At 56.0% G+C, this 22,422-nt stretch overlaps 1 long non-coding RNA gene across 1 annotated transcript in view; it reads right to left on the bottom strand.

The window, feature by feature from the left end:
• LOC101699047 (uncharacterized) overlaps nucleotides 1-22,422 on the bottom strand; it is a 39,226-nt gene that overhangs the window by 7,510 nt on the left and 9,294 nt on the right. The window contains exon 5 of the long non-coding RNA XR_204946.3: nucleotides 1-22,244. This exon is cut by the window's left edge and continues 7,510 nt beyond it. This is a non-coding gene — a long non-coding RNA (uncharacterized LOC101699047). The remainder of the gene's footprint in view (nucleotides 22,245-22,422) is intronic.

Genomic DNA, 22,422 nt, shown 5'->3' with positions numbered 1-22,422 from the left:
CAATAAATGTAATACACCATATTAACAGAGCCAAGGACAAAAACCACATGATCATCTCAACAGATGCAGAAAAGGCATTCAACAAAATCCAACACCCATTCATGGTAAAAACCCTACAGAAAATTGGAATAGAAGGCCTTTATCTCAACTTGATTAAGGCTATCTATGAAAAGCCAAAAGCCAACATCATACTAAATGGTCAAAAACTGAAAACTTTCATGCTAAAATCAGGAACAAGACAAGGATTCCTTGCCCACTATTACCACTCCTGTTCAATACTGTTCTGGAAACATTAGCCACAGCAACTAGAAAAGAGAAATAAAAGGAATAAAGATAGGAAAGGAAGAAGTTAAACTGTCATTATTTGCTGATGATATGATACTTTACATAGAAGACCCAAAATACTCTGCCAAAAGACTTCTAGACTTAATTGACAGATTCAGTAGAGTAGGTGGATATAAGGTCAACAGTCAAAAAACAATAGCCTTTTTATACACAAATAATAGACTCCCTGAGAGAGAAATTAGGGAAACAATGCCTTTTACAATAGCATCCAAAAAAATGAAATATCTAGGAGTCAATCTAACAAAGGAAACAAAAGACCTTTACACTGAAAACCACAGCACTCTGAAAAAGGAGATTGAGGAGGATATAAGAAAATGGAGACATCCCTTGTTCCTGGGTAGGAAAACCAATATAGTGAAAATGGCCATACTTCCAAAACTACTATATAGATTTAATGCAATGCCGATTGAAATTCCAACAATATACTTCACAGAACTAGAGGAAATAATCCAAAAATTCATTTGGAACCAGAAGAGACCTAGAATAGCAAAGCAATTCTAGGCAACAGAGACATGGCTGGGGGTATTACAATCCCCAACTTGAAACTATACTACAAAGCTATTGTGATAAAAACAGCATGGTACTGGCAAAGAAACAGACCCAAGGATCAGTGGAATAGATTAGAAGATGCAGAAACAACTACAGACATACTCAGCCACCTCATCTTTGACAAAGGAGCCAACCACCATCATTGGAGGAAAGATAGCCTATTTAGTAAATGGTGTTGGAAAAACTGGATTTCCATCTGCCAGAGATTAAAACTAGACCCATACTGGGTCAGGGATTTAGCTCAGTGGTTTCACTGCCTGCTGGGCAAGCACAAGGACCCAAGTTTGATCCCCAGTACCAAAAAAAAAAACCCCTAGACCCATACCTATCACCATGCACTAAACTAAGATTGAAGTGGATTAAAGATCTAAATATTAAGACAGGAACACTAAATTTGTTGGAAGATAAATTAGGTAGAACTCTTGAAAATATTGGCATAGGAAAAGACTCTATGAACAAAACCTCAGCGGCATGGGAACTTGCACAAAGAATCAACAACTGGGATCTCATCTTATTAAAAAGCTTCTGCACTGCAAGAGAAACCACCCACAGAGCTAAGAGACAACCTACAATGTGGGGAAAAATTTTCAGCAGCTGTACCTCACTCAAAGGACTACTATCTAGAATATATAAAGAACTGAAAAAAATCAGACCCCCCCAAATTCAAAGACCCAATTCAAAAATGGGTATCTGGAATGAACAGACATTTCTCAGACAAAGAAGTAAAAGCAGCAAATAAATATATGAAAAAATGTGCAACATCACTGGTCATTCAAGAGATGCAGATGAAAGCAACGCCGAGATTCCACCTCACCCCAGAAAGAATGGCTGCTATCAAGAAATCAACCAATAACAAATGCTGGCGGGGCTGTGGGGAGAGAAAGGAACCCTTCTCCATTGCTGGTGGGAGTGCAGACTGGTGCAACCACTGTGGAATTCAGTGTGGAGATACCTCAAAGAACTAGGGCTGGAGGTCCCATTTGACCCAGCTATCCCCCTGCTGGGTATCTTCCCAAAAGAACTAAAAGCATCATACCACAGCAATATATGTGCACCCATGTTTGTAGCGGCAGTTTGTAATAGCTAAAGCTTGAAAACAACCCAAGTGCCCGTCAACTGCAAACTGGATAAAGAAGATGTGGTTTTTTAATAAAATGGAGTACTACTCAGCCATAAAGGGGAAGAAACTAGAGACATTTATAGCTTAAATGGATGCTTGAGACCATACTCTTAAGTGAAATAAATAGGACATATATGTGTAAATACTGAATAGTTTCTCTAGTGTGAGAAACTGAAAATGTAAATAAGGATTAAAATGAATAAAATGAATAATCGATAATCTGAAATACGAAGAAAAGGTTCAAAGGGGTAGGAATGGCAGGACAGGAAGGGGAGAGATCAGAGTTACAGGCTGGAATCTGGAAAGAATCCATATGTAGATTGTGTTTAAAACTACAGGAAGAGATGTGGATAGAGACTAGGCTGGAGCTCATCAGTGTGCTGGGAAGGAAGAGTCACTGAGATCAAAGGAGAGGAGGGTGTGTTTCCAGAAGAAGCACATGCAGCTATGTACAGTACACAGCACTCGATAGTGTGATAAATGACTGTTACTGTTTTAGGTACTTACCATAACATGCTGCACTTTTCATCCTTTAGAGCACAATCCTACTTGTATAAAAGAGTTTACTGTAAAGCAGTGTGCTGCTATGCCAGTGATAGACTCAGGTATCTCATGTTTAACTGCACATTTGGATAATATCAAGGGGCCATCACAGATGACTGACGTATACCTTCTCAGTTTGCACTTAGAAGTTGGCACTCTGTGTGGTACTTTGCGATACACATGGATGAAATTGCCTAATAACATATTTCTCAGATTATATTTCCATCATGTGTCATATGACTGTATTGAAATTTACATTTAAAAAAATTTGGCCTATGTGGAGTCTACTAGCTAATTAGAATTTTTTTCCAGACCACTATGTGTTCAATATTAGTTTTGAAAATCTTTCTAAAACAAATCACATCCTTTGATGTCTTGTTAATGCTTGAGATTTTTTAAGAAATCATATGGAAAAATGTTTAAGTACTTTTCAGTTTTGCTTTGGTTGAGTTCTATTATATTTGAATATTATTACAGTTTTTTCCCTTGCATTGGTTTTCTTTGAATAATCTTAATTTTTGTATATGTGTGTTTAGTAAATGATAATAAAGTTACACATTTAAATTTTTTTTAAAAAAGAGTAACAGTTCACCAAGCCTGATTCCAGCCAGCCTCCAGTCAGAAGTCTCCGTTGTGTGGACTTGGAGGTACGTTTTGGTATCTCAGGGAGCACAGCACCAGCCCACCGGGCCGGCCAAGGGTGCTGCAGTGCCGCACAGTGGTCTGCCTGTGGCTGCAGCTGTTTGCAGGAGACCAGCGTTAGAACCCACGCTGCACACTTGAGGTGGTGGTGAACACCACAGAGGTGCGAAGCCAGGTCCGGCCTAGTGCTGCCCTGGAAACCCAGGCAGCATCGTTTTCACGGCAGGAGAACAGGTGCACTGATGAATCGAGTATCTACCACTGTCCTGCAGCTCCCGACTGCTGAGTGTGTCACGGTGGCGAGGCTGCCTGCCAGGTGGAAGCACCGAAACACGGCTCCCAGATGCAAACTGCAGGACTCCGAAGCTCCGGAGAGCCTGGTGCAGTTCCCACACTAAATGGCCGTAACCAGAGGGTCAGCTCTCAGGGACCTGGCAGTGAGCTTGGGAAAGAGAGGCATTCGCAAAACCACAACACATTGACTTTTAAATGGAAAACTCCAAATTTATTCCAATTTCCATGCGGGATCATCCTGAAAGACAGCGTAGCTGCAATTTGGGAAATATGATGCCTCAGAGGACCCTGTCCAGCATATTGCAGAATGAATCCTGAGTGGTTTTGAATTCGGTCATCAAGTCCTAAAAATTCACGGAATTAATGGCTCAGCCAAATCACAGTTCGCAAGCTCAGCGCTCTCTTCCTGCTGAAGCGAGCAGTGTGTGGACACCTCACAAAGGTCCAGGAGAGGCAGCCAGCGCTAACCTCCCGCAAGCAGGTTCTCCATGGCTGCCTCCTCCTTCCCTCCATCGCAGATGGCCCTGACCGTGGTCAGCACGGCTGAACTGGCCTTGGAGAGGGAGTGGGGGCCTCACTGCCAGACCCTGGAGCCAGGGCTCCACGGGAACAACGCAGTGCTGCGTGGCCGGGAAGATGGCCGAGGTCAGTGGCGACCAATGACCTCACTGGACCCCCGGCTGGCACCTGGCCTCACCTAGCTGCACACAGCCTCCCGGCCACTCTCAAGTGTCTGCCCGCCTCTCTGGACGCATGCACAAGCTTCCTCCACCCTGAGAGCTGGGAAGGCTCCTGCCTTGGGCTCGTGTCACAGCTCAGATGTCAGCAGCCCTGGGACTTCAGGGACCCTGAGTCCTCCTGAACCTCCATTCTCTCCTCTCCACAACAGAGGCCAAGTGCTGCTGCCTTGCTTAGTTTTCGCCAGGGTTAAATGAGAACACACAGGAGGTGGTGGTTGTTATTATTGGCCTAAAAACAGCCATTTCCTGGCAAATAAATGGGGAGAACATAAACGTCTGGGAGCCTCAGACCAAGCCGGGTCCTTCCTGCCCTCCCCAGTGCTCTCATGCCACCTTGCTTTGGTTTCCGTGGAATGTCAGAACCCTGGGTTCTGGGGCTGCTTCTGCCACTCTTCAGTCTTGAGGGAAGCATTTCCTAAACTGGAGGCCACATTCTGGGGATGAGGGGCCCAGCAGGCGTCTACCCGGAGCTGTGCTGGGGCTGGGAGCCCGCAGACCCCACTGTCCACCCTGAGCAGGGAGTCCCAGTCCAAACCCTGAAAGTCAGGAAATGCCTCAGTGCCTCCTCTTCCAGAGGCTGTTTGGCCTCAACGTGCGCCCTGGGTCCTGGTTCCCTGGCCACGCTCTGCCCCCACCCTGCAGGCTCCCACAGGCCAAGCCCCTGCTGAAGCGCCAAGTGAGGGGAAGCTGGCCGTGCCTCCTCTTCCTCTGCCCCCAGGCTGCCGCTCGGTGCTGCTCACGGCTGGCCTCGGAGCTGGGCTGCCCGCCACAGGGCCTGGGCGGCACCTTCTCCCCACCCGCAGTTCTCTGCAGCCAAGGACAGGAGTAGCTGAGAAATCAACTGGAGGTGCGAGTGATGAGCCCTGATACGCACACGTGGAGGATGATTTCTGGAAGACAACCATTTGGGGAGAAGGATGCTCAAGCGGCCCCAGCAGCCATGGCATGGAAGGGGGGAGAGGACCTGCCTCTGTCCCAGCCACCACCGCCTGCCTCCTCCACTGTCCGTGCTTGGTTACTGCCTCTGTGGAGCTCTTCATCCCGGAAGCTCCTCCCCGTTTTTCGTCCTCAGAGGACCCCCTGCAATGTCAGTGTCAACCTTCTCTGAGAACCCTTCCTACTGCTGACATCCCTCTTTCTGGCTGGGCAGTCTTATGTCCTCGCTGGCCTGAGACTTCTCCGGTGCGTGCACACCAGGGTAGGACTGCCTTGGAGACCCAGGTCTGCTGTGCTGTAGCTCCATGAACTTTCTGTGTTGGGCACCAGTCACCTCCTCCTGTTGTAAGCGCCTGCCACACAGCAGTGCCTGCAAACGTTGCCAGCCCAAGAAGTCCTGCCTTGCGAGAGACCTTGAACGATGCCTTCAGTGTGGGTAGAGTGTACCACACCATCCAGGTCTTTCATTTCACGACAGAAATGGGAGCAGGCCGGGCCTGGTGGCACATGCCTGTAATCCCAGCACTCAGGAGGCTGAGGCAAGCAGATCATGCAAGTTCAAGCCTGGGCTACATAGTGAGCTCAAGGCCAGCCTGAACTACATAGCGACACCCTGTCTGAAAAATCCAAACAAAACCAAAAAACCAAAAAAGAGATGGAAGCAGATGCATCACACGCAGTCTCAGTTCCTTGGGTCCTGCCTGTCTTCCGGAAGCAGAGCTCATCATCAGAGGGAGAACTCAGTCTAGAGTTTTGGTTTTCTGTTACTCAAGAAGCAGTTGCTTTCTAGGAATCAGAGGCCAACCAGGGATGGCCTTCTGGAGCAGTGGTAAAGAAATGACAGGGTAGAGAATCCCCCCAGCGGAGCTTTTCCAGTTAAATGTCCAGGGTGGACGGGCTGGGAATTCCCCGGGAGTCTGCCTGGGGCCTCTGGAGTGAGCCTGTTCCCAGCACGCCGTGTGGGTGCTTCACACCTGAGGCTTCTGCCGCAGGCCGCCTGACTCGGGCCGGTTGGGACGAGGGTCCTGCATCCAGGGGGATGCACGCGGAGTAGACTGCAGCTCTTCAGGGCCTCGCTCCGTGGAGTCGTCAGCCCACGGGGGTGTGGAAGAGGGCCTGAGCAGGAAGGCTGTGAGGGCCCACGAGGGAAACTGGGGGCACTGAGCACAGAGCTGGCTTGGACGCTGCAGGCTTGGAGGGCTGTGGGGAGGGGACGCCACAGGCAGGAAGAGTCCGGGTGGGCCCCAGACCGGCAGAAGAGCAGGGGCCACCCAGGGCCAGCTGGAGGCCAGTAGGCGCCAGTGGAGGGGGGGGGGGTGACAGGGAGGCCAGCTGAAGCCAGACCTCAGGGCCCGCCACGGCAGGCCGCAGGTAGGAGCAGGCCTGCCTTGCGTCTGAAGCCGGGCTGTGTCCTGAGGAAGCAGAGGGAGCAGAGGGTCTTCCCCTGGGGCAGAGAGGATGTGAAGGTGGCCGTGGGCCTGGGAGGCCACTGGCCGCGGTGTGCAGATCCGCTGCTGACCATGGTGGCAAGGGATGGGCTCAGAGGCGGCTGAGAGGGCCCTGCGGTCAGGACAGGGATGTCAGAGGACAAGCATGTCTGGGCAGGAGGGCCCAAGACTGGTGCCAGAGGCTTGGAGCAGTCACACACACTTCCTCTTCGCACACGCGTGTGTTCCTGCACGTTCAGCTTTCGAGGGAGTGATCTGGTGTCCACAGCCACCTGGGAGCAGCGGCCCCACCTGCATTCGGTAAACACTCCACACCCACAGGGCGGGCGCTCCCAGGGCAGGGAGAAGGAAAGCCAGGAGGCAGAGTGTGCGTCGCCCCCACTTTGTAGACAGACTCCCGAAGGAAAAGCCTGGAGCTGGAGTGCAGGGAGCCCGGCTGAGGGCCTGGGCTGCAGCCAGGTTCGGAACGGGGACGGAGAAGTCGCTATTCTGTCACTGCCGACTGCTCATGAGTGGGGCCCCAGCTGCTGAGGGGGAGGCAGAGGAAGACCCCTCCCTAGCTCCATGCCCAGCCTCTTGCAGGTCAGCCTAGGTCTTGCGGCCTGGGACGCCACCCAACTCTTCCCAGAATCTCCTGCTGGCCCGAGGGGCTTGCCCAAGGCTTCCCTAAGTGTGTGCCAGGTGCTTCTCAAGAGGTCTGGCCCATATGATCCTCTGGTCTCCCTGCATTGCCCTGGTGCCTCAGTGGCTTGAAAGGCCTTCGATACAGCTCTCAGGCTGGCATGGAAAGAAAACTCCTCCCAAGTCTAGGAGGCGTAGCATGACCCATGGGGAGTACAGCAGCGCTTCTTTGAGGCTGGGCCTGGTGGCACATGCCTGCAGCCCATGACTGGGGCAGGAGAATCCCAAGTTCCAACCCAGTATATGCAACCTAGCCAAAGTGTCTCAAAATAAAAAATAAAATGGGCTGGTGATGTACTTCAGTGCAAAGGCCCTGGGTTCTGTCTCCAGTACTAAAAACACACACACAGGCAGGCGCACACACACACACGCACACGATAGTGCTTCTCCATGGACAGAGCAGACTAGGAGGTAGAGACTGGCAGAAGAAGGAAACAGAGGCCATCAACTAAGGCCTTTGCCTGAGCCAAAACGACCGCGCTTGAACGTCATGCTGGCCGGCGTTCCTGGAGTGACTTCTCCAGGTAGGTGACGACAGTCAGAGGGCTATTGTCCAAGCTGCACTCCCAGCTGTGGGCCTGGGGCAGGGCTCCCAGGGCCTGTGGGTATCAGAGCCAGGCCTGCCCCAAACTTTCCCAGTGCGACTCCCCAGCTCCCTTCAGAGCGGGGGTAGCACTGTGGCCAGGGGTGAGCGTGGGCTTGCAGAAGCCCCAGAAACGTGTCCTGGGACATGCAGGGCCACGCCGCTCCCCCTCAGGTAACTTTCTGTTCTCCGGCACAGGTGCAGGAAGGAGGCTCCTGCTGTGTGCTCCGGACTCGGGGTGCAGGAGGGCAGTGCAGGGGTGAGGGACGACCTGCCCTTGACCGGTGCCTGCATCCTACGGCAGCTCATCCCTGAGCTCCTCTGAGAGGCAGATGGGGACACAGCCCGCTCAGGAGGGCGTGGGTCTCTGTGGCCTCCAGGGCAGAGCCCCAGACTGTAGTCGGGCCCAAGGGTCTGAACTTTCCATCCCCGTGCGTCTCTCTGACTGACTGTGCCATCGCTCACCATGGTAACCAGCAGACTGAGACTGGGATGGCACTGTCCTTGGCTCTGGACAGCAGGGGCCCCAGGCTCTGGCAGACGTCCCCACCTCCACCTGTGTCCTGAGGAAGGGGCCGTTCATGACACACGGGTCAGGCCGGGCTCTCTAGGAGGTGAGGGACAACAGATGTCCATCCATAGCCTCCTCTAAGCTCCAGGGAGGGTCGAGCAGAGACCTCATCCCTGAGGCTGGTCCTGACTCCACCCCTGGGGCCGCCCTGTCACAGCCTGAACAGGACCGCCACTTTGCTGGGCAGGAAGCTGAGGCTCAGGGAGGGAAAGTGATTCTCTCCGGCTGCAGTTAGCGGGTGTCTGGCTGGACCCCAGAGCCCGGCTCTGTCCTGACCAGCGAGGTCCATGTCCCAGTTCCAGCTTGGTGATCTGAACTCCTCTGAGCCAGCTGCATGGAGAGCCTGTCCATGCCCCCTCCCACGCTTCCCACACAGGCCAGGCTTGCAGCCCTCAGCCCTTGACTCCCTGCCAGTCTCCTCCCTGCCCTTTCTGGGACATTCCCAATCCACTCCTTGGAGGCTTCTCTTGAGTCCGGGAAATCCACAGGATACAGCTGAGCTGGGTGGCCAGACCCCGGCTGTGTCCCGAGAGAACAAAGTGGGACTTTCCCTGGACCCCACGTGCACGGGTCTTTTCCTCCCAGCAGGCTCTGCATGGGCCGGGGCTGTTGCTGCCCATGTCCACCCCTCCTCCGGGAGCCTCTCAAGGCCAGGACCAGCGTCAGGCTGTCTGTGGGCGGTGAACTTCCTGGGCTGAAGTGACAGGGCTTCCCCGACTCCTGCTGATGAGATCATCTGCTGTTCCAGCCAGGGCTGAAAGGTCAACAGGCACAACAGAGCCGGCCCAGGAGAAGCCCTGCATGACTCACCGAGGGCCCATGCTGGGGGCTTCCGGCCCTGGCGACACCAGACACAGAGCCACTGTTAGCTCCGAGAGTCCTGCTCACAGCTCAAGGTGGGGTCACTCACCTCTCCTCCCTGGTGCTCTGCCCCTGAGCTCCTCCTGGAAGGTGGGGTCCGCGGGCTGCCTGGGAGTCAGTGTCAGCCCTCAGCCACTGTCCCCTCGCTGATGCCCCGTGTGGGGCCTGCTGACCACCCTGCCGGCTTCTCCTGGCCAGCTTTGTTGTGCCAATGCAGGACAAGGGTCTGGCCTGGGAGGCAGAAACCCGGGTTGTGGGCCATGTTGTAAATGTCCAAGATTCGGATTCCTGTGTCTTTCCAGCGGAGAAGGAGCTCGGGGAAGATGAGGCACCAAGAGTAGACCCAGGCCAGCCATGGAGTGCCCAGCTCAGCCCTGCATGCACCGGGCTCTGCACATGCTCCCTCCACCGCCTCTCGCCCTCTTTGCTTTGTGTGGTGCTGAGGTTTTAACCCAGGCCTTTGAACTGAGCTCCGTCTGCAGCCCTTCTTTATTTTATTTAGGACAGGGTCTCGCTGAGTCTCTGAATTGGCCAGGCTGGGCTCCACCTTGCAGTCCTCCTGCCTCGGCCCCCCACCCCTTCTGGCTTTAAGACAACAGGGAGAAAGGCTCTGGCCCAACAGAACAGTTCGCTACGGGTCTCCTTCTAGCATAGCGCACACGTCCCCGACCAGGGCAGAAATATACCGAAGTCACACCCACCACCCACCCCAGCATTGGACCAACCCTGGGGTACAGACCCAGGGCTCCAGAGCAGCCCCGTGCCTGCAGCCTGCTGAGGGCTGGAGGGGCCACCCTGGGTTTCAAAACAGCCCTTAGCAGGCTCCCGTGGGGAAAAATAGCACACACACACAAAAACCCAAATTAATAAAATTATCCCCCAAAAAGTTAGTTTATGAAAGAAGAATTCACAGAAGGGAACTCCAAAGTCCTAACAAGGCTGGGAACAAGTTGCCAGTCTCAGCTGTGGTTGGAGAAATAGAAATTGACCGCGACTCTGGCAGAGGTTACAAAGTCAGATCACAACAAGCTGACAACTCTGTAGGTTAAAGGGAACCCTGAGGGCCGAGGGCAGACGTAGATACCCAGGCCGGAAGAGACGAACCGTTCTTATTGAAAGTCAACTTGAAAGTGAGTAGCACTCCCAGCAGTCGGGCAGATGAGCAGGAATCCTGGCCTGCCGTGCTCACCCCAGGATGCCTCTGCCCACGTAAGTGTCTCACACGGCTGCCACCCTGCGCAGGTATGTGATCCTGGCCCCAGCTTCCGGTCCACTGAGCCTACCCTAGAAACCCGACCCTAGGGACATCAGGGAAGTAACATAACTCCCAACCTGCTAGATGTCGGACACACCAAATTCGAGTTCCCCAAAATCGAAGAATGAATTCTAAAGAATGGGGTTTAAGAGTAGGAAAAATTTATTCAGAGAGAGAGCTCCTGAGAGACATGAGGGGATCTGAAAGTGGGTTGCCCGGGACCCCACTTACAAAGGAAGTTTTACTGAACAAAATCACAAGGTGGGCGCAACATGGGCCCAATCTATGATCAACCAACAAGATTGCAAGTACAGCCGCTTAAGTGATACTGATGTGATGGGAAGCAGGCCACATAGCAAGTGTACACAGAAAGACCAGAGGCCTTCTTAGGAAGGGATGGATCAGGGGTCCTGGTCACCCACTCGGGCAACTGATGCCTATTTAGACTTCATTGGACCAGGTGACATCAATAATGCCCTGGGGAGGCGCGCAGGCCTGATCATTCCGTCTTTATCCTGAGGCCTGGCCTCGCATGGGTGCGCCTCCAGCCACAGCTGTGATGTGTTCTCATCCTCCGCACTGCCTCCCTCGAGGGCCTCGCCCCTGCCTGCCTGCCTGGCTAGAATATTTCTACCGCACTCAGCGGTCTGTAATTCTAGGAAGGGGTGTACCGCCTGCACACACAGCTCTGGGCCTGGACGGGAGCCTCCCTCTGTCCAGCTGCTGCCTCTGGCCTGAGACCCTGGGGGGGGCAGAACACCCCTCCCCCCCAGCCTGACACCTGAAGCCTTCTAGCTCCCCACCTGTATGGTGCTCTGTCCCCTGCAAATCCCCACCAACTTAGCAGTCGAGTCCCGGATCCACGGGCCAGGAGCCCAGGCATGTCTTACCTGGGCCCTCTCAGGGTCTCACGAAACTGTCAAGCTGTCCGGGGTCTGGGATCTCATGTGAAGGCCCCGGTGAGGTGGATCAGCGTGTCCCGCTGTGGGGTGCATCTGCTGGCACTGACACGTGGAGGACACTTGCCATTCTGCTCCCAGCCACAGGTCACCTGCGGGCCCCAGGGGCTGCCTGCGGCTCCTTGCCAGGGGGACTTCAGGCGGCTGCTTTTCCCATCTCACCTTGCAGAGAAGGCCCAAACCCTCGTAGAGCAAGGGCTGTCACCTGTCTGAGCCACTCCCACAGACAGCAGTTAGCTTTGATCAACTCAACCATCGAATGACTGGGTTCTTAACTGATTTGCAAAATCTTCTTGGCTTTGTCCATCTATTGGCTAGAAACACGTCCAGGGTCCTCCCACTCAGAAAGAGATTTATTCAGGGAGTGAACACCGGGTGGGGAGCCATGGAGCTGCCCGACGGCCTCAGAAGGAACGGACCCACCCCGCAGTGGGACGGCCCTGGAGACCCAGCCCTCCCCGCCAGGGCTCGGGACCCCTGCAAGGAGGCCGGTGCAGGTGTCACTGGATGCTAGCCCACGTGTGCGGGGCTAGACGAGCGCAATGGGGGGTGGCTCCTGGGCAGGGTGGACTCCCCAGCACTTCTGAGGGCACAGGGCAGCAGGCCCCGGGAGGCACTGAACGTCCTCACTTCCGGGCCCTCTCCCTCCCTGGACCCTCTTCCTTGCCATCAGCCCCCGGCACGTGGTCTCACAGGTACCTGAGGACCAGTGAGGGCAGCTGAACAGCATCTTTGTCCCACGGAGGGAGAGCCGGAGGACTGTCACGGGCAGGCGTGACCTGGGGGCTGGGCTCAGTTTGCTGCGCTCTGGAGAGAAACTCCGCTAACTGGGAACAAACACCCACTGCACGGGACCCCCTCCCACCGTGGGACTCAGATCCGCAGGGACCTGCAAGCCGGGCCAGCTCTGACCAGGCTGGGGAGCAGCCCCTGACCCCTGCCTGGCCCTCAGCCCCTCGCAGGGCATACTTGCCACTCCAGGCTCGCCCGAGCATACCAGGTCAGGGTCTCAGTCACCCCAGCCTCTGCCCAGCCCCGAGCAAGCAGTGCTTCCAGGGCTGGCACAACCAGCAGCAGCGGCCCTGACTCCACAGGCCTCCCGAGTTGACCTGAGCCTGCTTCCTTGCCCAGGCCTGGGTATACGCCGATCCGCACTCTTCAGGTCTGGCTAGGTCACCTGGCCCGCGCTATCTGCACACTGTCCGGTGAATGTTGACAGCGCAAGACTGTGCTTTCTCTGGTCCCAGAACTGGGCCCTTCCACCAAGCCAAGAGAGGTCTCTGCCCGGGGCCAGCATTTCCTGCCCCATCCAGGGGTGGCTTCGATTCGGCCTGTGTCTGGCACCTGGCACACAGACTCAGGCCTAGTGTGCTGACCTCCCAGCAGCACAGCTACCTGCAGAGCCAGCAATGGGATGTTCTTTCTGAGATTGGAGAGAACGCTTACTAACTTGTTTGGTGGCACTAAGCAAGGACACAGCTGGGTCCCCAGAGTGACCCTGGCCTAGGGCGTGCCAGGTGGAGTGGGTATCTGGGAGCCCCAGCCTCCAGGAGCTGCCAGCATCCCAGAGGTTGCACTAGGGGGGCCAGGGTACCAGGAGCGCTGGGCCCAGGCAGGCGGCTGGACAGTCTGCCCATGCTCAGGGTTGAGTAGGGAGGGCGGGTGCACAGAGCCAGGTGCCATCCTGCCCTGGCCTCTGCCCCGCCCTCTCAGCCTGCTGCTCCAAGTCCATGAACCTGGAGGGGACTGGAGTCCCAGCCCAGCCCCTCTGCCCGGCTCCCGCAAATGCACACACGCACACGCACACACACACCCCCCCTAGGGCTCTGGGGGTCTGCAGTGGGCGCCCAGCCAGCTGCCTGGTCTGCTCCTCCAGAAGCACAGGACCTCTGGCTGGCTGGCCCGCCAGCCCCTGCTCACCTTCAGATGGGAAATTTGCCCCAGGAGAGGAGGTCTGATCTTACATTCCTGAGGCCTGAGTCATGCCTGGCTCCAGAATGTGTTTATGTTACAGGATGGAGCAGGCGAGGGCTGAGGGGGGAGCTCACCCACCACATCTGCTTCCTCTGCCTCAGGCCTGGCCTCGGCCAGGGATGAGGGGTCCCCTGGAGGAGCAGAAGCCCCAGGCTGTTGACCCCTGCAGCCAGTGAGGTGCTGCTACGTGGAGCCGCAGCACAGTGAGGGAGGGGCCCACCTAGGGCCGAGCCTCCTTTTCACGGGGAGCTGGCCTGACTCTTCCGCGGGACAAGACAGGCTCGGGGCCAGCCCAAGAGGACCCTGGGAAGGGCTGCCCCTCCACACTTTCCCACTCAGGACAGCCTGCCGGAAGACGCAGCTGGTGACAGTCTGGCGGCCCTGGCCTCCCTCAAAGCATCGCTTGGCCAGACCAGTCCACAGCTCTTCTCTGTCCACAGTCACTGCTGTGAGGAAAGAGCCCGCAGTGGTCAGCACGGGAGGTACTGAGACACCGGCCTCAGGCAGGGTGGCCACCTGGCCCCTTCCTAAGACAATGCAAGACTGCTGGGAGGACTCTTCATAGTGCCTCAGAGGTAATTACACACTCGCCTTAACGTTTTGCGCGATATAAATTATTTCTCACTTAAGCCCCACAATGCCCTAGCTGGGGCACTTCTAATATTCCCATATTATCAAGAAGAAATCAAGGCTCAAAGAAGTGAGTGGCCCAAGCTCACACAGTTCTAGCGGCAGCTTTGGGAACCACCAGGGACTCATCCCCTGACTTCAGAGATCCTTTGTTAGCCACACCACCAAATGTCCTGATCTAAGATCCGTTGCTTGGTGATCTGAAGGACCCAGAAGGCAGTATCTCCAAATACAGTGGACCCTTGACTTACGAACTGAATTCATTCCCGAGGACTGGTGTCCACCAGGTATAGGGAAGAGGCTTGGGCTGGTATCTTCATTTCTCCAGCGGGAAAGCTAGGCACCAGGTGTCCCTTGGGACACAGCATGGGTCCCAGGAGCTGCAGAAAGCCATTTCTGCACCTCCAGTGCCCCGTCCATGTCCCTCTGGAGGCCATCCCAGGGAGTGGCCTGCCCCTCCCACCTGACGCCAGCCTCCAGGGAAGCAGAATAGAGTAAGCACATCCCAGGTGTTTCCAGGAAAATGCCCTTCGGAGGAAAGGATGCTTGTTCACAATTCACCACAACAGAGAACCCAAGGAGAGGAGGAGCCAACGTCTTAACCTACTGAAACAGCCATTCCCTCAGAAGGACTTCCTATTTCACAGATATGTCACCAGAGGAAAGGCCAATAGCTTCAACAGTGCAAATATAAAGCTTTGGCCAAAGCTAACAGCACGCTAGTGAAACACATGCTACACATCTCAGAATGGTAACATACAGAAAGCACATAAAGTGGTTTTTCCATCAATCCACCAAAATCTTATTAGGAAAACAGGAGAGGAAGGCAAACAACTGACAAAATAATCTCTTAGAATGACTTCATAATTATTAATATTTGTTGGCGAGCATATAAGTTGCAGCTTTGAAATACCTGTGTTTGATTTCAAATAATACGACGGGGCTCACTGGTGTCGCACCGGACAGACCCTGGCACCATCCCTGTCTGAGCGAGGAGCACACGGCCAGGGCAGATCGGGGTACTCAGCTCAAAGCGTCGCGAAGGTCCTCGGGGGAGGTGATTTTAGAAACCGAAACACGAAGCACGTGCAAAGATGATCACTAGCCGAGTGTGGTGGCAGCTGCACGCAGTCCCAGGTACTCCGGAGGCTGAGGCAGGAGACCGGGTCTGAGTCCAGCCACTTAGAGAGGCCCAGTCTCAAACAAAAACAAAGATTTTCAACAAAGAAAATGTTGAATGGCAAAGAAAGGAAGTCCAGTAGCTCTGGAATAGGTGAACAGTTACATATATTTTGATATATCTGCACAATTACACAGCCATTTAAAATGGTATTTTTGAAGAATATTCAGGCACAAGAAAACCTTCTAAAATATAGGTAAAAAGTAGGCTACAAAGCAATTTAGTCCTCAATGGAAAATGTACATATGTGTGCGTGTGTGTGTGCGTGCGTGTGTGTACACAGACACCGCCGTGTGTAAACGCGGTGTAACAGCCATGTCTGTCTATCACAGGGACAGTGTCCTCCTGCTGACCCCATCCCCAGCCACCTGAGAGATGTCAGCAGAGCTGTTGGTGCTTCAGAGGGTGGAGGGGAGGCTGGGAATGGGGAACAAACAAAGAAAGGCGGAGGGCAACAGCCAGAGAGCAGGATGTTTGGGTCCCCAGGACAGTGGCCCTGGGCTCAAGAGGCCAAGGCTGCAGGGGCCAGCGCCTTGGGAGGACTCCGTCCGTCCCGTGACTTCCCCTCAGTGCCCCAAGACGTGGGACTCTGGGGGTGAGGCAGGGAGGTGCTCTCGGGTCCGGGCCTGGGGGCCTCGCTGTGCACACTAGGGGCCCTTCTGGGTCACCAAGGCATGTGGACAGGTCTCTTCAAGATGTTAGAAAAAGACTAAAGTGTAGATTATAATATGTGGTAGGATTAAAAATGGCATTAATTTTTGTACGTTTTTGTGTATTTTCAAAATTTTCTGTATCACGTATATATTACTGTAAGAAACTAACGGGGAATTTGAGAATAATAGATGTCTCTTGTCTGTCACTGACAGGAGGGTCTGCCCAGGTCCTGCTGGCGGCTCACGCACGAGGCTCTTAGGAAGAGCCACCCGCTCCTGCCCGAGAACTGCTGTCCAGCTGGGAGCTCACAGCTGGTCCCTCGCTGGCCTGTCCACGTGACCTGGAAGCAAGCTACCAAGCAACAGCACTCCCGGGGTGGAGACAGAGGACATCTCTCCTGGGAGGCCTTGCGTAGGGGCTTTGATGTCAGGGCCAGTCCTTCCTCGGTCCCCAAGGTCTCGGCCAGGCAGGCCCTGCCTTTGGAGAATGTGGCTTCTCCAGGAGGGATGCCGGGGGCTACAGTTCTCTTGTGGCTGCCTGCAGGGACCAGATGCTGTGCATGGAGGGGGGAGCCGGGACCAAAGCCAGCAACCAGCCCTGGTCTCTCCTTCTGCCCCCACCGGGCTCCAAGTTCTCTCTCCTTCTCTCTCCCTCCTGCCCCTCTGTGGCCTAACTCTGTCCTGGGCCACACAAGGAGACTGCTGTTCCTCCTGTCACGGATAAGTTCGTGGATTTGGCAGCTTGTCTGCCGTCAGTGGCCTCGCTTCTCCAGATGGCCTGTCCTCAGTTTCTTCAGCCATTCCTCGGGGTCACTGTGAGACCTGCATGGTCCTGCATGCCCTCACCTGGGCACACCATGGGCACAGTGTCTCTGAAACTGTGCCTTCCGGGGCCCTGCTGCCGGCTGCTGGGAACTCCAGCTGTCCTCCCTCGGGGTGCTAAACCCCTGCTGGACTGTGTCACACCTGTCCCACGGAGCTTGCCACCCATCAAACTCCCAGTTCTGATAGCCACACCAAGCACTGCCCCTAAATTAGGCCTCAGACCTGTTCTGGGTGGGCTCCAGCTCTTCAGGAGGGACACAGTGTGAAAAATCACAGGGGTCAGGAGAACCAAGCTCTGCCTCTGAGTTCCCGTGCGGGCCGGCCGTGACTCAGTTTCTCTGGGCTCCAGCTACTCATGCCTGGCATAGGGACTGTGTGGGGAGGACCTCACGAAGGTGGTGTGGAAACATGCTCTGGGGCCTGTGGACTCCCAGGGCTTTTCTGAGGGTGAAAGCCGGATCTGTACCAGGGGACACTCCACATGTAGACCAGCTTCTTCTCAGAAACCTCCCTTCCCCGCCCAGGGCCCAGCAGTCTAACCTTTCCAGCACTGACCCCTGCCACACAACCCCAAAGTCAGCTGCGGGATCCATGGGGTTTAATGTGCCAAGGGTTCATCTTTCCCATGGCGTACCAATCGGAGTTGGTTACAACTCCTGGCTCTGCCGAACTAACTGCGCTCTGCTTGGGGACAGTGTCCCTCAGCGCAAGTCAGGGAGTGTTTCAGAGACAGCCCTTCTGGGTAAGAGGAGGGTCTGAGTTCTCCCCTGGGAGGTGCTGGGGCTGTGTCCCATCCAATCACGTGGTCGCTCTGCTCTGGCTCCCCCTGCAGGTGGGGTGGGTGCGGCCCAGGGCCTCGGTTGGAGCTGAAATTGGGCCTGGCACCCTGGAAGTCCGCTGAGGGATGGGTCCCTTAGGAGGGACAGGGAGCAGCTAGCAGCTGAGGCCGGACAACTTCCCAGAGCCAGGGTGGGCAGAGTTAACTCCAAGATCTAAAAACATCAAGTTCCAGGACGGAGTACCCCGACCTTGAGAAGTCTAGGCTGCTCCCCCAGAACACACACAGCCCTGACTCCCCTTGACAGGAGGCCGGCACCGTGTACCAGGACCATCACCAGGGTCCAGGCTTGGGTTCGTTGCTTAGTCGTCCTAAGCTGGGGCCAAGCAAATCAAACGGACTCAGTAGCTTCAGCGGGCCTGCCTTGCCTGCAGCACGCCCTCCCAAAAGTACTGCTCTGACACTGACCCCCTGAAGAGCCCCCCAACACGCTCATCCCGTCCTGCTTGCCATCTTCCGAAGCAGTGCTGGGAGTCCTCTTTCCTGAGTGTCTTTAGTGGCATTACTGTCACTGCCTTAATGTCCTGATTTGATTTAAAATGTTAACCTGTACTGGGCATTTTGACTTTGGGGAAGAGCCAGAAGTTGCACGGTGACAGATCCAGCGAGCAGGGTGGATGAGACGCGCTGTGATGCTTTTACAAGCCTGCCCTTCCTTGGATGGTGCTCAGCAGCAGCAGTCCGCGAGTTTTTGTCACACCCTGTAAACACTCACGAAAGAGGACTTCCAGATCTGCTTCAGAAAGTGGCAGGAACAACGGGGCAGTGTGTTTGGAGCAAGAGGGAGATTTTGAGGGAGATTTTGAGGGAGATTACCAGCAATGTGTCTTTTATTGTAATGTATTTTAAAAAGGTAAACATCCATCTCATTGTCCCATCACGCCATGTATATCCTGCCTGCTGCCCTCTGTCCCTTTGGGGCCCCGGGGTGTCCTCTCTGGGAATTTCCAAGCAGTGGGAGGGAGTCTGTTTTCAATTGTGTTCCACAGGTGGATGAAGACAGCCCAGCCCAGCATGGAGGCCGGGAAGGCGGGCCTGGAGTCCGTCACTCATTACTGAAATGACCAGAAGGCGGTTCGAGGGACTTCAGGTGCTGAGCTGCTGCTGACAAAGCACGGGTGGGGGTGGGAGAGAGCGAAGAGGGAAGGCAGGGGACCCACACCAGTTTCAAAGGCAGTGAGCCACCGCAGGGGCCAGGCGCTTGGTTGGCTCCACACGCCATGCGCCGGCCCCAACCCACCTGGCTCAGGCCTCTCTCCTCTGCTTTCTGAAGGCTGTGCGGGTTTTCAGGGCCTGCTCCCGTCCTACGATGACACCATCTCTTGGGCCCTCACAAGAGCGGACTCCCCTGGCCCTGGGGCGCAGGGCCCTTCCCCGCTTGGCTCACCAAGTCCAAAGGCCTGGGCCCCACTGTCCAGGGCTTCCTTCCCCAGCCAGCCATCCGCCTACCCGTCCCTGCTTTCAGGACTTTGGGGCCTGTGCCCTGAGGCAGGAGACTAGGGCACTGCAGGCTGGCTGAAAATAGGTTTCGGATGTAACCCAAGCCTGACTGGAGACCGATCAACAGGATGTGATGTGTGCATCACAGCCAGGCTGCGTGGGCAGAGCAGCTTCCTCCCAGTCAGAGTCTGGGCGGATACGAAAGACAGTGGCCACTGACCGCTGCCTCTGAGACCCTGCTGTCCGATGCTTCCTGTTTTTGCAGTGGCCACTCCTGCACCCGGTCCGTATCTCTTCTTGCTGTTCTCTTCTGCACTTTCCCTTTCTTTCTCTACCTTAAATGAAAGTTGTGTCCACCCATTCATCTGCTGTCCCTGCCAATTCTTTGGGCAGGACAGGAAGAGCCTGGGGTCACCAGACCTGGCACCATCCAGCCGCAGCCTGGGACCCAGCAGCTCATTCCCAGCTGCTGTCTGTGCCTGATATCCCTGGACTTCCGCACACAGCAGGAGGAGGGACCCTCTGACCAGGGGCCGTGTCCCTCCCAGCCCAGGCCTCCCGGAGGCCCATCTGTGTCAGTTTCCCAGGGTGGTGGTCACAGATGACAGCAGAGCTGTCTTCTCTCACAGTTCTGCAAGGCAAGGCTGAAATGGAGTGGCGGCAGGGCCCCGTCCCGACCCCCCCTGCCTTCCCCAGCCCCTGACCCCTGGCCACTGCAGTCTTTGCCTCTGGCTTTCCTGGTCTCCCCTCTTTCCCCACGTCTGTCCTCTGCATGTCACTGCAAAAGCCCTTGTGTTGGATGATCGGCTGAGCGCATCTCGAGGCTCCCTGGGGTGACTGCACTCGCAAGATTTCACACACTGGTAGGCTCCTCAGATAGGACTCCAGCACAGGCTCTTGGGGCCACCACTCGACCCCGACAGCATCTCCTGAGACACTCCCAGGTCACGGCACGGCTGTGCCGCCATCCTGCCTCCCCCACCGTCCCTCTGGCTCACCGGGGTGCTCCAGCCCCGGGGCTTCCCTGACACTCTTCAGGGCCAGTCACCGGTCTGGCACCAGGGAGGCCTCCTCCCACCGCGTCAGAGTGCACCTCAAACACTCCTCTCCATGCTCCATCTGCCCCTGATCACCACCGCGGAGCGCGTCACCGCTTCATCTTGTTCTCCTCCCCCTGCAGCAGAAGCCAGGGAAGTTTGTAAGTTCTGCCTTGTTCCTGTGGTGCTGGGGATTGAACCCAGGGAGCACTGAGCTACAGCCCCAGCTCTTTGGTTAAGTTTTTACTTTGAGATGGGGTCTTGCTAAGTCGCCCACGCTGGCCTCTGACTGCAGCCTCCTGAGTAGCTGGGATGGCAGGTGTGCGCCGCCTCACCCGGCTAAATCCCACTGCTGTGTCCCAGCAGCCAGTATAATGCCTGGCACTGGCTGGCTGTGGCTGAGTGGATGAATAAGCAAGCCTTTGCCAGAGCTGAGCTCTCAGCTGCCAGGAGTCCACGGCCACCTGAAGATCACCACAGCTCCCTGCAGGCCTCCGCTACCCTTGGACTCTCTGGGGGCTCCAATCCCGGCGTGGCCGCCTTTTCAAGTGCACGAGTCCGGAGAGGGGCCATGTGGGTCTAGAAGATGCTTCCTCACGCACAGCACAAAGCAGCTGGGGGCCTTGACCCTTCGGCGCCCCTCCTTCCTGGCCCGGCCCAGGTGTGGACAGGGCAGGCTGTGCTGGCCCTGTGCCCCGGGGGCCTCCAGAGCTACATGGCTGGGGGGTGAGGTGGGGTCAGGGGCCTTGGGGGGAGCTCAGTCCTACAGTGGCCACCTCCCAGGTAGGCATGGAGGGCTGCACACAGCCCTAACCGTGAGGAGACCCGACACGCTCCCTGACCAACTCCCCTAGGATGTGTCACACCTCTGCTGATGGCTGGCTCCAAGTGCTGGAATCCCGCTTCCTCCCCTCTACACCCGGGCATCTGACCATGAAGACAGCTGTGCTGCGGCAGCGGAGCACTGGTCAGACGGTGTCTGATGCTTGAGCCAGGCTTCTGGGAAAGCAGGGCCCTGTGCCCCCGAGTGAGGTCTGCTGTGGGTGTGCAGGTGACTGAGGCCCCGGGGGCTGAGGCTGGGTGAGCTGCTCGGGAGAGTGCTTTGGCCACAGAGCTAGGTGAGTCTGTGGGTTTGGGAGGCAGAGAAAAGGCCCTGGGGCAGGAGGCCCAAGTGAGCGGCTGTGTTTGGAGCACTCTGAGGCCAGTGTGGGCTGTAGGCTAGGAAGGCCGTGCCGGCCCAGCGGAAAGGGGGTCCCCCGGGCTGAGGCCCAGGTCGCTACTCTGCATCCTGCAAGGCTGTGGCCCTTGGCAGCGGAGGCTGGTCCCCGGCAGGGTCTGGATGAGAAGGCCACGCTCACCAGGGATGGTTGGAAGTGAGGCCTCCTGTCCTCATCCTGTCAGGCTATAAAACAAAACGCCACACGCCGAGAGGCCTAACAACAACAGAAATGATCTGAGTTCTAGAGGCAGGAGGCCCAAGACCAAGGGCCTGCAGATTCCTCGTGTGGTGGGGCCGCTCGCCGGCTGCTGGCGGCAGCGTCTTCCTGTGTGCCCGCGCAGTGGAAGGGCTCTTCTGGAAGGCCAGGACCCCAGGCAGGACTCCGACCTCCCAAGCCCTCCCAACCCCTTCCGCCCTCCCTCCGGACGCCTCATCACGGGCGGGGTTCGACACTGAGGGCCACGAGCATTCCGACCTCAGCACCTCCTCGGGTCAGAGACAGCCCAGCGCACCCTCCCCACACAGGGGGCACCCTTGCACCTGGAGCGATGGGCTGGGGAGACTGCCACGCCCATCCAGGAGGCTGCTCTGGCAGGGTTGGACCTCATTTTCCACCTGTGTGTGGAGCTGACGGCAGCGTGCCCATGCAGGCTGGGCAGGTGTGGCTGTGCCCTGCAGAAAGGCTGGGCTGCCAGGCAGAGCCGGTCCCCCAGAAGAACCCCAGAACTCACGCCCAAATGCAATCGGCTCTGTAACAGTGTTAGCGCTGGGGTCATTACGCAGTGACCAGGTGCTCTTAAAAAAAGGTCCGGAGACCTATCTTGCCTTTCCATGCAGGAAGACAGCGAGACGACACTGTCTGTGTCCTTACCGGATGTCTAGTCAGCAAGGACTTCGATGCTGGACCTCTAACTGCCAGAGCTGCAAGAAATAAATTTCTGTTGTTTATAAACCACCTGATCCTCCGTGCGTGCGCGCGTGTGTCTGTTACTGGGGACTGAACCCAGCCTCTGCACTGAGCTGCATTCCCAGCACCAACCCGCCCTGCCCTTTTTCTAAATTTTGAGGCGGGGTCTTGCTAAGTCACTAAGTGCCCCAG

The sequence above is a fragment of the Heterocephalus glaber genome, unplaced genomic scaffold (assembly GCF_053883595.1).
Source record: "Heterocephalus glaber isolate CG9 unplaced genomic scaffold, H.glaber_assembly_v1.0 deba00001457, whole genome shotgun sequence".
Classification (NCBI taxonomy): domain Eukaryota; kingdom Metazoa; phylum Chordata; class Mammalia; order Rodentia; family Bathyergidae; genus Heterocephalus; species Heterocephalus glaber.
This window is presented reverse-complemented; position numbering and strand designations above follow the sequence as displayed.